This window comes from Miscanthus floridulus, chromosome 3 (assembly GCF_019320115.1).
Source record: "Miscanthus floridulus cultivar M001 chromosome 3, ASM1932011v1, whole genome shotgun sequence".
Lineage (NCBI taxonomy): Eukaryota > Viridiplantae > Streptophyta > Magnoliopsida > Poales > Poaceae > Miscanthus > Miscanthus floridulus.
This window is the reverse complement of record NC_089582.1, coordinates 72,267,120-72,282,015: the sequence shown is the minus strand read 5'-3', so window position 1 is coordinate 72,282,015 and position 14,896 is coordinate 72,267,120. Positions and strand designations below refer to the sequence as shown.

The 14,896-nt window shown below is 41.6% G+C and overlaps 1 pseudogene; it reads left to right on the top strand.

Annotated features, from left to right (window-relative positions):
• The window catches only part of LOC136543886 (uncharacterized), a 34,852-nt pseudogene extending 23,825 nt beyond the window's left edge, over nt 1-11,027 (top strand).
• Nucleotides 11,028-14,896: the final 3,869 nt, after the last annotated feature.

Sequence of the window (14,896 nt, the reverse complement as noted above, 5' to 3'; positions counted from 1 at the left end):
AAATCTGATTTGACCTTTGAAGAAAAGCCAGTCTGAGTAATTGACACTCGTGAGCGAGTGACTTGGAGTCAGGTGGTCAGGTTTTACAAGGTCATGTGGAGTAATCAGGGTAGTGAACGTGATGCAACATGGGAAAGAGAAGATTATTTGAGGGACGGTTATAAGGAATTCTATCAACAATGGTATGCTTGTCAAATCTCGGGATGAGATTTTTATAAGGGGGGAGGGTTGTAACACCCCTGGTGTTTGGCTTCCACATTTGCACTTGCATTTCATAAACATGAGCATCATTCATCCATTCATGAGTAAGAATTGTATCAAACATGCTTTTGAAACATTGCAACATATGTTTATATTCCATGTGTGTGTTTTATGAAATGGTTAGTGTGTAACACTCAAGTGCAACATGTACAACTCACTCTTGAAACATGTCACAAACTTTAGTGAAACATGGTTTGGAAACAGAAGTCACAAAGTCACTTGTTTGTCCTTGTTTCAGTACATGTGATGCTTGATTTTGGTGTGACCAATGTGTGGTGTGGCTAATTATTCTCCTAAGAACCTTAGTTATACTTAGAATTTCATTAGGAACAATGTTCATGTTGATCATTTTGTCTAATTAGGTTTCCAAGTCATGGTTTGACTATTATGGACCCCTAGAGCTCCTGAGTTTGACTATTTAAAAAGTGTAGCTTAGATTGTTTGCATGTCTGAGTAACCTAAAGCAAAGTTGTAGCAAATTTTATAAGGAACAAACTTTGTTTAGGAGCCAAGTCATGAAAATGTGCAGAAGATGCTCTAAAGGGACCCACAAGTCAGTTTTAGGGTTGATTTGGAAACTCTGAAAAATTTCTAAGTGTTAACTGCATTCACCGATTACTGTGGCTGACTTTGGCTTGATGTAACTCATGATTCTTTGAGAATTAGCTGATACTTTCTAAAGCAATGTTGTAGCCCTATTATAGCTCTACATGATTGCTTCAAGGAGGTTTTGCTAACTCGCCACCGATTAGGTGTTTGACGGTCATCAAGTAACGCTGTCAGGCATCGATGTCTTGACTGAATCAAAGCTACAGTGTCCGACTGGCAATAGAGTTTCACCACCGCGTGTACGCCATGCGTCACCAGTGCCCTAACCTCGCGGGCCACGTTGGGCTGCCATGCGCCAAATGAAGCCCCTGCACGTGACCGAGAGCCCCCCAGCGCCACATTTCCTTTCTTGTTTCCTCTGCTCTCCCACAGCGGCCGCAGCGGACCGTCGTCGTCGCCACCGGCTCCGCCGCGCTTGTGCATGCTTGCCGCAGTACCACAGCCAGCAAGCGTCCGCCCAAAGCTCCACTAGCACCCCACGTACCTCGCCGTCACCCTCGCTGAGCCAGACGAGCCGTAGGTGAGGGCCTTTGGCCATTTCTGCCGCTGTCGCCCTTGCTGTCACCTCGCCGGAGTGGCACTCATCGTGGCCAGCACTGCACGGTTCCCCTTTTTCCTTCCCTAGCCTCCGTCTTAGCTTCACCATCACTCACCGTTGCTCGTGTCATGATGTAGCCAGCTTCGCTGGTCCGGTCAGGCCAGAACGTGGCCACACGCCGCCGTGCGCCATGGCCGAGCCACCAAGCTCCGTGGCCGGAGTACTTAGAGGTCGATAGAGAGCGTGATTAGGGCACCATTCAACGTGGGAGGCCGAGGCGGTCATGTTGGTGTCGTCGCCGTCACCGAAGACACTGCCGTCAGTGAGCTCTGCCGGTCCCGCGCCGTCCCAAGCCGCCTCCTCTATTTCGTTTCACTGACGCTTGGGTCCCACTGACCGAAGGGCCCCAGCTGTCAGCGTCTATTGAGTGATAGGATAGCTCATTTATTCCAGTTTTGAAACCATTTTGTAAATTCTATATCTAGAGTTTGGTAGCTTCAAATTGGATGGTTCCAATTTTGTTAGAATCATAGGGAAGTGTAGTATTTAGGAAAAATATAACATGAACACTTGTAGTGGAAGTTTTGGAGGCATTAAATTGAAACTTGAAATGTGTTTTTAATTGCATGCAAACTTGTTTAAATTATATCTTGAGTTCCTGTGCTCCAAAAATTATGAAATTTTGTTGGTGAGCTATTCTTGCTTAGTAGAAGCTCTGGTAAAAATTTGAGTAATTGCATGTATGGTTTTTGAGTTATAGATTTTTCCTTTTATCATTGAATGATCCTTGTGTGAATTTTTGTAATTTATCTATGAGTCCTATGACCATGAAATTTTGTGGGGAATGTCCTAGTACCTTAAGGATGCTAGGAAAAATATAGAATCTATTGCTTGACACTTTTCACTAGGGTTTCCTAATTATGTCATTTTAAGCTATTATGTCTTGTCATTTTTATGTAGGATGTTATACTTGCTCAAATGATGTGAAATTTTTATAGCGGTCTACTTGGAGCATGTAGTACCTACTGTAATTTTTGTAGATTAAATGGGGTAGTTCTCATATATGTTTATCATTTCTCTTAATTAACTAAATAAATTAAGAAAGGCATTAAAAGAAATGAATTGGTGGTGAACACTTTACTTTCTGGTGTTCTTGTGACATGTGTAATAAGTGAGTAGAGTTGGTTTTGTCCAATTATTAGTTTGCAACATAAGTTAATAAATATTTTCTGGCATTATGTCTTTCCGGACAGTTCTCGGGACTTTACAAAGTTCTCCATGATATTTTGGTTTGCTGGGAATGTGGTGAATACAAAAGTTGTAGATAACTTATGTATCTAGCTCCTGTCAAAATTTGGTGGTATTTGGCCTAGTAGTTTAGGAGCTACAGCTGTTCAAAGTTAGATCACAGTTTTGCTTGCTCTCTGTCTTGTTGGACCTGAGTATGTGGTTCTGTAAATTGGACCTGGTAAAATTTGGAATCATGCCTTGAGGTCTGAAAATGAATTGTAGGAAATTTCATAAGCTTTCCAAATTGTCTTGTTGCCTATCATTTAGATTTGAAGATCTCCAGTTTTGGTCAGTTTACTATACCGCTAAATAAGTTCCTATTTTGCTGAAATATGAATGATTGTGTGTGTGCTCAGTTGCAATGTTCTTGTTGATTGTTTAGGTGCTAACCTTACTTGAGAACATGCTTAGGTGCAGGTGCTAGGTCCTTAACTGAAGATGAGCAATTGTACATTAGATTGTATAAACTTGGTAAGTTAAAGTGATTTGAATAGAGCTTAAGTCAGAAAATGCGGACTGCAGTAAGCATGTGTATTCCCCGAGCATTTCTAACTTTGTTCATGTGCATCCATGATATTTATCGTGCGCATACATGCAATAGGTGTGCCGGAGGGAGTGACGCTGCTGGAATTCGAGGGAGCGAGCCAGGAGGAGGAGCCGGAGGTGCAGGAAATCGATGAAGCAGCCGTCGAGGAGGATTTGCCCGAGTGCCCTAACCACCAACCGTCCTCTTTCTTGAAAGGCAAGCCCCGGAGCATATTAAGTCTCCCATGTTTTTACAAACCTCTTGAGTATCTCTTATTGTTGATGATGCATTAAGTATAGGAATTTGTTGGAACCAATTGTTGCATTATATATTCATCCTTGTCCAGATATCATACTTGAATCCTATTTAAGTTCAGGAACAGGTTTAATGCTTAGCCATGCTTAGTGCGGTAGAAGTCAGGTGATTTCCTATCACCTGCGAGCTTTAGGATGAGGTGGATCACAGTTGGTTATATTTGCTATCGTGGAAAAGAACCATGTTAATAATGAATTAAGACCGGGCGGAGTCTTGTGTAGGTTTGGTCATGGTGACTCCCTCTCTATCGTTTAAGGACCGATCTATATACGTCCTTATGTCATGTTGAACGCAGCCTAACATTTAGCTGGCCAGATAACTCGTTCTGACCGTGAAGCTAAGTAGCTCGATTTAGGCCAGGGACACGAGCAGGGGTTCGCAATCTGGATGGAAGTAAGGATGTGCGAAGAGCCATTGGCGTAAGCCCAAGGGCGTGTTAAGTCACCGAGCACTCATGGCAGAGTGGTTCTCTAATTTTGCAGCACTGATCGGACTCATGACTCCTAAATTGTACCAAAGGTGACTTGTTTGCGACCCAGACGGGGGAAGCAAGGTTTGTGTTAGGAATACCCCTCCAGCTAGATAGGAATCGATTCGAATCGCCGTCTCTCCTAGATAGTGAGAGCTTGACTGAGCAGCGACAACGTAGATTCAATTAATTTAACGATATGGTTAAATGGATGATGATGATAATGTTGCCACGATTTATACCTGCTATGGTTATTAATGTTTGCATCTTAATCAAATGATTGCTTAGTACAGGTGCTATTATAGATGACATGTTAATGGCTAAAAGTCACTGCTAGCTCAGGTTAATAGTTGATCATTATTACTTATGCTTTTCTACAAAAAGAAAGTGTCAGCCAGATCCACTAAATTAAGCTATGCATGATCCTTGGTGTCATTTGTTTTGGTTTCCGACGGGTAAGTCTAGCTGAGTACATTCTCGTACTTAGGGTTTATTCCCTCTTGTTGCAGATGACCTTCTATATCAGGGCTTTTGTAAGTATTGTCTCCACCCGACGGGTGACGAAGACTAGATCATGGGCATGATCTATGTTTCTCTTATCTGAATGCTTTTGCGGGTTGTGATCAGCAAACCAGTATTTGTATTTGAACTCGAGTGTGTAAGTTAAACTATTTGCTTCCGCGTACTTTACAACACTTGTTTTGTAATAACAATGACTCTGAGGTGATGCAATCTATTTGCAAACCGTCTATGAAATGTTGTAATGTATGATATGTTATGTTGAATTACTGTGATCTTGGTTGTATGCAAGTTGGTTTGAAATCCTTTGAGGTTTCAGTTGACTACCGAGTTTATATGGGCTCAAGTGCGAGAATTTGATCGTTCTAGCGATTGTTTTTGTACTTGTGCTCTTATAAATTGGTCGGTTCTGTGATAGGGATGGCCGAAAAGTGGGAGTAGGAGGATAGGGAATTAGCCACCGTAGGCATAAGTAATCCTTGGGACAAATATCCTCCTGGTTGACCTAGGAATTGGTTGCATGCACAGAGTCCATTAGTTATTTCAGAAGGTACTACTGAGATTCATTGGGCGACAAAAATAGCTGAAAGTGTCGCTTGACAAATTTTAGAGAAGGAAGCAGAACTTCAAGCTTCAGGGCTCACTTTGGTCAGGGAAAGAGATGTGCTCACAGAGGTCTTGGGCCAACCAGAATAGATAGGGCGCGTGCGTGGTGTGTCTAGTTAATGTTGGTGGAAGTATTGGCTGGATTGCACCAGCATGTATAGAAAGAGGAAGCATTCAAATGTGGATGTGGAAGCCATTAAAGAAAAAGTTAGAAGCCAAGTGACACAAGAAGTTACTGCGAAGGTCACTAAGGATATCTTGGACATGTTGCATGAACAAGGAGTGCCTTTGAGGTCGCCTTCCAACACCCCTACCTCTATAGGTGGTCGGTAGAGTAGTTGTGCCTCAACCTCAGATGCAGTTTGCAATGCACAGTTGGATGGACTTGGTGGAATTCTAGATCCAAATGTTGTGGACGTTCTTATAGAGCCAACAACATGTACACTTGTAATCAACCCTAGAGATAAAATGGCGGTAGTAGCAATAGGTCATGTATTCCTAAAGCAAAATGAGCTCTATTCACTTCTAGTACAGGATGGACAAGATAGATATGCCATTGTACATGTTGATTTTGTATATCCGGAACATGAGGGCATTGTGTTGAATTCGTCCCCAAGTGGTAAGATAACAAATCTTTGAGAGGCTCTATTCAAGAGGGTCGAGTGAAGTAGGGGTTGCATTGTGGTATCACCAAAGGGGCTCTCTTCTCAAAGATCACCAAGACCTCCACTGCATGGCCATGGGTCAGCCAAAAGCAATCTAAAGGACCATGTGGTAGCCAATGTTTCATCCTCACAAGATGGGAAAGCGAAGAGTGCCAGTGTTGAAGACAAGAAGCCAACTAAGTCCTCACGTGCTACAACGACACCTTCGTCAGCCCCTAGAAAAGCAAAGAGTGACATAGAACAGCAGGTGGGTGGCAAGCATAAGCAGCAGGAGGCGCAACCCACCAAACCATCTAAGAGTGCCCCTATTGGAATGTCGTAGAACCGACCAATTTATAAGAGTACAAGTACAATGGCAGCCCGCAAGCGGTCGCACTATCATACTTGAACCCATATAAACCCGGTAGTCCGTCGAGTACCACGACGGGTCTTGATAAATGATTTACAACAACCAAGATCGTACAGGATTCAACATACATGCCACATATTACATAAAGTTCACAGATACATTTCATCATCAGAGTATGAATAAAAGTTATTACAAACCGAGTTTGATAAATAAAGCGGAAGCAATTAAGTTCAAAAATAAAGTTTCCAACATAGTTTGATACAGTGCCAAGTAGGATCATGGTCCACAAAAGCAAGGATAGGAATTAATAAAGAAGGCTGCCCAAGGCTTACTCCTCATCCATAGTGGGATAGAAGCAACTCTTGCAATAACCATGATACACAGTGCCATCTGCAACAATGGGAAAATAAACCCTGAGTACGAGAAGGTACTTAGCTAGACTTACCCGTCACGAACCAGAAATAAAATGACTCCAAAGATTATGCAAGGCTGTATAAGTAGACATAACTCAACAACATTTTGCATAAAAGCAATTAACTCATTGTAAAATTTTGATTCCTTTATCGAGTTAATTATGACTATCCATTTCTAGATTAGCAACTATCCTATGCCAAACATGTGGTATATCATTTAAAAGCATACAATAGTAACCATAGCAGGTATTGTAATTCCATTTTCATCCGAACCATCATGTTTCATAACACAGTTGCTATGATGTTGGAGCTAGTCAAGTTTCTCACTATCCGAGAGAGATGGCGATTCGAATTGATTTCAACCAGTTGGGAATTTATTCCTAACACAAACCCAGGTCTACCAACCACGATAGCCTTAGGTCACCTTTGGTACAGCTCAGGTACACATTTCATGGGTCCATACCATGCCGCACAATCTAGAACACTAGATGCCAGGATGCTTAGGCCAAGCCTGCCCTTAGGCTCAGTCTGATCGTTCCCCAAAAGGAGCGCACAATAGAATGGGTCCCGGCCTGAGTTGAATTACTCGGCTTCGCGATCGGAACGAGTTATCCGGCCAGCTAAGTGAGAGGCATGCGTTCAATCTTGTCAGAAGTTCCAACAACGGTACGGTCCTTGATTGACATAGACGGGGGTAGATCCACACCCAAGACCTCCATGCCTTGTTGCTTCTCTATCGATCTCCCGCCCGGTCTTGATTTACTTTTACCCCATGGTTCTGTTCCACAATAGCAGATATAGCCAACCGTGCTCTGGTATCCACCTATATCTCACAGGTGACAGGACATCACCCAACTTCTACCAGTCTAAGCATGGCTAAGCATATATTCGATCCTGGACCTATACCGGTTAAAGGTGTAATATCTGGACAAGGAATGTATATGCATCAAGTGGTTCCATTCAACTCTTATAACCTAATGCATCAATCATAAGTACTTAAGTAAATATTTGTAAATTACTAGGAGACTTATAATGCTCCGGGGCTTGCCTCGTAGAAAGGAGGTAGGGCGGTGGTCAGGACACTCCGGAAGCTCTTCAGGGTTCTGCTCCACGCCTTCGGGAGCTGCGGCTTGCGGATTCTCCTGTGGGTCCCCTTCCTCTGCTTCTTCGAATTCCAGCAACGTTATCTCTTCCTCCGATCCTAGATGCATGAATATGGCATAAGTATTATGAATGCATATCTGTTTAATAAGTGCATCATGTTTATTGAGTAGGTGCATATCTCTTCTCGATTATTTAATTATCTACTTCCACAATGCATCGATTATACCACAAAACATCAGCTACTTGTTTCACTCATAACTAGAGTTCTACTAATCCAAATGTAGTGATCCTGGACTTTATGGAAAGCTTATCAAATTCTCTACAACTTTGTTATTAACCATTTTTACAGTACACTTCATTTTCAACATGCAATTCATCAAACTCCAGAATCTGTCCGGAACTATTCAATTTGCAATACAAAGTAACAATACTTCTACTTCATGTAATCAGTCAAAATTTGACAACATAAAATCTACCAATAGTTTAAGCATACCAAATACATCCAAGAAAATATAATGGTGAAGCCTAAACTAATTATTTATATGCCTTTATTATTTTATTTGGATACATAGGTTAAATAATAAACATATACCAGATGTACTTCATAAATTCTCAAAAATTTGCAGTGCCTTACTAATGCTATCAAAGGACGACTGTAAAAGTTTCATGCCATTTTGCCAAGTAGAACATCCTATACAAAAATGGAAAGGAAGCAAGGCTTGAAATAGCATAAATGGAAAACCCTATTGAAAAGTGTCAAGCAACAGATTTCCTATTTTTCTTAGCATCCATATGGTACTAGGATTACCTCCAACAAATTTCATGAATTTTGGATTCATAAATAATTTATAAAAATTCATGCAAGGATTAACTATTCATAAAAGAAAAATCTATAACTATAAATCTACACATGCACTGGTCCTCAAATTTTTACCAGAGTTCATATATGCTAAGATTAGCTTACCACAAAAATTTCATAATTTTTGGAGCACAGGAACTCTAGATATAAAATAAACAAATTTGAATGCATTCAAAAGCACATTTCAAATCCCTATTTAAATCTCCAAAAATTTCTACTGTAAATGTTAAAAACATATTTTTCCTAAATACTACACTTCCTAAGGAACACTAACAAATTTATTTCACAATTTTTGAAGCTACCAAACTGAAGATACAAAAATTTACAAAACATATGAAATCTGCATTCAAAATGAACTAGCTTTAAAACATGGAGTCGCTGGCACGCGGGGCCCACTGGTCAGTTGACCCCACCGGTCAGCGAGACAAAATAGAGCACGACGGCACCGCTTGACGCTGCATGGCTGGAGCTCGTGACGGCGAGTCTGCCGGCGGTGACGTCTATGCGGTAAGACCTACTTGACCTAGCGCATCTATCGCACCACTTGGCCAGCCCTATGGTTGACGCCAGTGACGACGGTGGCGGCCATGGCGGATCGGCGAGGCGAGACAATGGCGGTACGCCGGTGGGGGCTATGGTGGCTCGATCGAATGCTACGCTGAGCATCACTGAGCTATGGCGGAGCTAGCTAGCGCCCTATCGTGGCCTAGGGTGGATGGTGGCGACGTGGCCACGGAGACGGGGCTAGCGGTGGAGCTTCGACGAGCTAGCGCACGGCGCTGTTGCTCACCAAGTGCTACCAGCGGACACGGGAGGAGGTAGTAGGTTGCTGGGGAGCTAGTGGTGCTGCTGCGGTGAAGAATGGACGGCTCGTCGTGAGCTTGCGCACGGCTAAGGCGACGGTGGAGGCGAGGAGATGCTCGGCTATTGCTGCGGGCGCTGCTAGTGATGAAGGAGAGCCAGGAAATGCAAAATGAGGGCACGGACAGGAGCGGGCGGGTGCTGGTGTGATAATGCCACGCTTAGGCGCATCGTGGCTGGCGCGATTAGGGCAATGGCGACGTGCGGCCATTGCGACCTCCACGCGGTGCGCGGTTCCTGCCGGTGTCGGCCACTGAAGATTTTGATTCAGTCGGTTCAGTTAAGCAAGGCCGAGCCTAACGAGTTTTTCAATCGAGTTAACTGAGAATCCGTGGCTCCATTGTGCAAACATCCTAAACCGAATTGGTAGACCTATGTACCAGCTTCAACTATTGTTCAATAATCGTGTTCTAATTCCCAACCAACATCGAGTAAAATCAATCCAAAGTTGGGCTGACAGCACTGTCAGTGATCAAGACTTAGAAAAATTTTGTTAAGTGTTGAAGTCTTGATTCTTCTAACTTTTGTGGGACCAATTCAAGCATGTTAGAAGCTAAATCAGTCAATGACCCAAAAATAAAAGTTGTTCCTTGTGTCAAATACTACAACTTTGCTTTAGTGATCACCTCCATGCAAGGTCTCTAACACCTAGTTCAAACTTGGTCAAACAAGCTACATTCAAAAGATGGTACATACTTAAACTATGACATAATGACCAAATTAGCCCTAGCCCTAAATACCAAAGTTGTTCATGATGATATTCTAAACATGTTTAAGCTATTTGCAAGGTCACACAATCATCTACATGTTTACACTCATGATCATATGCACATACACATGGAAACAAGAGATAATAAGAATGTTACATATGTTTCAATCAAATGTTTCAAGTGTCAAAGCTTATATATGAATGCTTTATGATCATGCTCATGCTATGCAAGTCAAGTTATGCAAGGCTAACACCCGAGGTGTTACATGGAACTTTATGGATAAAGGCCAACCCTATGTTCCAATTTGGATAGCCAATTCTATCAGCAATAGATGTTGAGAAGGCAAGACCTAGGTGTGTTGCTCTTCATGCCTACTACATGAAAGCATGTTCAAAGAATAGAACGGATGGAATAGTCGGTATGTTGAAGCTCCAACATTTTGGGCGTGATTTAGAAACTGAGCCTTTTGTTGTGGGATTAGATGATTTGTTTGACCTCTTCACACTAGATGCATTGGATATGTCCATTCTTTGCTGCTTGACACTGTAAGTACAATTTCTTATATTTTAGACTCGTTCATTGTTATGTAGGGATGCTCTTCATATATTTCCTTGCTAAATTGCTTTTGTATGCTTCTTTATTCCTAGATGCTGGATTGTAGAAGCTAGGGACACGTCTATGTCTGTTGGCCTTCTTTATCCAAATCCATTATCAATTGACATCATGACCAGGGATAGAGGTTTTAGCATGTCATACCTGGAAGAAAGCCTAAAGAAACATGCCAAGAAAGACTATGTGACGTTTGCGCATAACTATGGTGTGCACTAGATTGCTGTCATCATCATTTCCATGTGGCAGAAGGTGTTGTACCTCGACTCTAATGGAGGCAGGAAGACATATTTGAGTGGGTTGAAATCTGTGATAGATGAGTGAGTGTTTTCTAACCTACTATTTACACATGTGTTTCTTTGTTAATTATGTTATTCAAAGTCAAAAAAATGTGATAAAAACTCATGTCTATGTAGGGCTTTTGGCAAATCCATACCCAAAGCAAAGAATAGGCAGAAAAATGTTAAGTTGACCCATGCCACCAAATTTGTAGTAAGTAGTGCTTGATTTCCAAATGTGATCGAATTAGTGTTTCAATTCCGTAGCTTACCATGTGTTTCATATGTTTGTAATGCCAGCAGCAAGTTCTGGACAACACTTGTGGGTTCTATACGGCCCACAACTTGATGCTTGCGATGGGGCAGACCAAATTGGATTCTCCTGAGGTACAACAGATATATATTTACTTATTAGTTGTTGTTTGACGTTGATTGTGACACTAGGATCCTCCAATGCTGGAACCTCCAAGGCTCAACATCCTTGTCTTTTGGCTAGGTCTGATCTAGATGGTACTATACATTTGTCTTGGAGAAAGCATAGCCACCTTATGTTGTTGTTTAACCACTGCTAGCTAGGCTGTGTATGTGTGTTAGTAGGTAACATGCATCTAAATAGGTAAGTAACACGTAGGAAGTATTTTTGAGAAGAACCCCTAAGTCAACTGAACAACTTGGATGAGCCTAAACTGAAGTAAGGAGACTAAACTTAAGGGTCTCCCAAAGGGTGACCAAAGTGATAGTCTAATGAGATTTTATTGGACGAAAGGAAGACAGAGGACAAGAGGGAATAATATCTAGTCTCACACTTCGATGTCCTTTTTTATTGTTTCTGGAGCTTAAGTCGCTAGCAAATTCTTTCATCCCATTGAGGACGCCATAACAATCTCTAAATTGATGTTTGGTGCTGATGTTTACTACTACTGCTGCTGCTGGAATAGCCTTGTGCACAATTAATGTGTTGCTGCTATCATCGTTGCGTATATATTAGTCTGAATATATAGTTATGTGCTAGATAAATAGCCTTTTCCATAGTATTTAGATGTATGTTTCAATGCACGTAAACTAATTATGCAGCATCATCTTATGGCTACATTACAGGAATTTGAAGTGCTGACCACTCGAATCAACTTAGAGGACATTAGAGAGAAGATCGCCATGTTCATTGTGTCACAGATCATCGACCAAAAAGGTGAGTTTCATAAAGCAGCTGTTTAGATGCATTGGAATCATAGGCACATGACTTTGTATGGGTGTTTGGGTGCTTGATCTGTTTGGTTTGAGCTACTATGAATCTGTTTAATTTGTTTGTGTGATGAACACATCAGTAACAATTTATGTTCTTATTAAGTGAATAATTTTGAAATGTGATGTCATTTTTGTGAGATCTGCTAGTCTGATTTATATGTATATATTAATTGTGATACTCTTGCACTAAGTTATGACATTACTTGTTGTTGGCTGAGTGTACAGTTGTCTCCATGACTGATGTGATCAAGCACATGCTATCAATGCCAATATTGAATAGAAGAATGGGAAAGTGGATTCTTGCATTGTCAGAATTTGACTTGAGGTACGAATCGGCTAAAGCAGTCAAAGGACAAATAATAGCTGATTTTGTCACCCAGCATCATAAGCCAGTTGTTGGCTATGTGGAGCCAGTACCCTGGATGTTGTTCTTTGATGGGTCACCATGCAAGTAAGGTGGTGGCATTGGTATTGTTATTATTTCACCTCGGGCGTCAAGTTTTGAGTTTGCTCTTCCAACTGAACCAATGATTACCAACAACCAAGTGAAATATGAGTCTATTCTTAAGGGGCTTCAACTTCTTCATGAAGTAAAGGCCGAGGCAATTGAAGTATTTGGAGATTCATAGTTAATTATTAATCAGTTGATCGGCCTATATGAGTGCAAAGAAGATACTCTAAGAGGATATTATGATGAGTGCCAAAGGTTGCTCAAGGAATTTCCTCATGTCTCTTTTCAACATATTCCGAGGGCATAGAATCAAGAGGCTAATCATTTAGCTCAAAGTGCATTAGGTTATTGAGTGTTTCAAAAAGTCTTGAGTAGTGAAACCTTTAATAATGATTGGAGAGTTGAAATAGCCGATTACCTTAGGAATCCATCATAGAAAGTTACCAGAAAGCTAAGGTATAAATTGACTAAGTATGTTTTACTAGATGATCTGCTATATTACAAAACAGTCGATGGGGTGTTGCTCAAGTGCTTAAGCCAAGAGGAAGCTAAGGTGTTGATGGGCGAAGTGCATGAAGGGATATGTGGAGCTCATCAATCGGCTTATAAGATGAAATGGATTATTCGCGGAACTGGATATTTTTGGCCAACAATATTAGAAGACTATTTTGAATATTATAAGGAGTGTCAGGACTGTCAACATTTTGGTAATGTCCAAAAATCGCCTGCATCGGCTATGAATCCAATAATCAAACCAAGGTCGTTTCGAGGCTGGGGAATTGATTTAATTGGCTAGATTTTTCTACCCTCAAGTAAAGGACATAAGTTCATATTGGTAGCAATGGATTACTTCACTAAGTGGGTTGAGGCAATTCCTTTGAAGATGGTAACCTCAAAGAACATGGTTGATTTTGTCAAGGAGCATATTGTGTATCATTTTAGGATTCCTCAAACTATCACTACCGATCAGGGGACAATGTTCACATCCAAAGAGTTTAGAGATTTTGCTGCTAGTATGGGAATTAAGCTACTAAATTCTTCCCTTTACTATGCTTAGGCTAATGGCCAGGTAGAGGCATCCAATCAGATTATGATTAAGCTGATCAAGAAAAGGATTGAGGAATAGCCAAGGAAGTGGCATTCGATGCTTAATGAGGCACTATGGGCATATAGGATGGCCTGCCATGGATCGATTAAAACATCCCCTTATGAACTTGTGTATGGTCACAATGCAGTCCTTCCTTAGGAGGTTCAAACTGGATCGAGGTGTATCACATTGCAAAATGATTTGTTAGCCAAAGTCTACAAGAATCTTATGATAGACGACTTGGAGGACTTAAGTTGTCATCGGCTACGTGCTCTTGAGAATATCAAAGCCAATAAACTGAGGGTTGCAAAATATTACAACAAAAGGGTCAAGAGCAAGCAATTTTCTGAAGGAGACTTGGTCTGGAAGGTAAAATTTCCGATCGGATCAAAGGACAGCAAGTTCGGCAAATGGTCACCTAATTGGGAAGCACCTTATCGGATTAAACATTATGCGCCTAGCAATGCTTATATTTTAGAAATGCTAGGAGGAGGAGAGGAATTTGATAGAGCAATCAGTGGTAAATATCTAAAGAAATATTATCCTAGCGTTTGGATTAACACTTGACAGCCGATTTGTTTGGTTACTCGAAGGGATAAAAGCTGGTATGATATGTATTGTCTATAGAGCAAGAACAGACATAGATTGGAACATGGAATAAAAGTGCAAGCAACCAATTAAAATGAATAAGTTGTTTGCTAGCTTCTCCTATTACAAACTAAAGGCCAGGGAACACCCTATTCACTATGTCCTCGGCCTGGGTAGTGAGGCCTATGGAGTTGGCAGTGTCGAAGAAGTCCTCAACCAGGCGCTCATGATCCCTAGGGTGTTCGGTGGCTGGAAAACCATGGGGAAGAAACCGAAGCTCGTGGCTAGAGCGGGCCTGTGCAGCAACCAGCGCCATGGCAGCACCATGATGAACACCATGAAGAGCGACCTCCCTGACATGGTTTGGGATGTCATGCAAGCAAACCACTGGTACGGTGCCCCTGGCATTAACAAATCCTACTGCATACTCCGTAGCTAATCAAAGGCTTTCTAGCTAAGCCGATAGATCTAAAAAGATTCAAAGGAGAGGTGATCAGGATCTTGAAGATAAAATTAAGAGGAGACAGAAAGTTGTGGTAGGCAT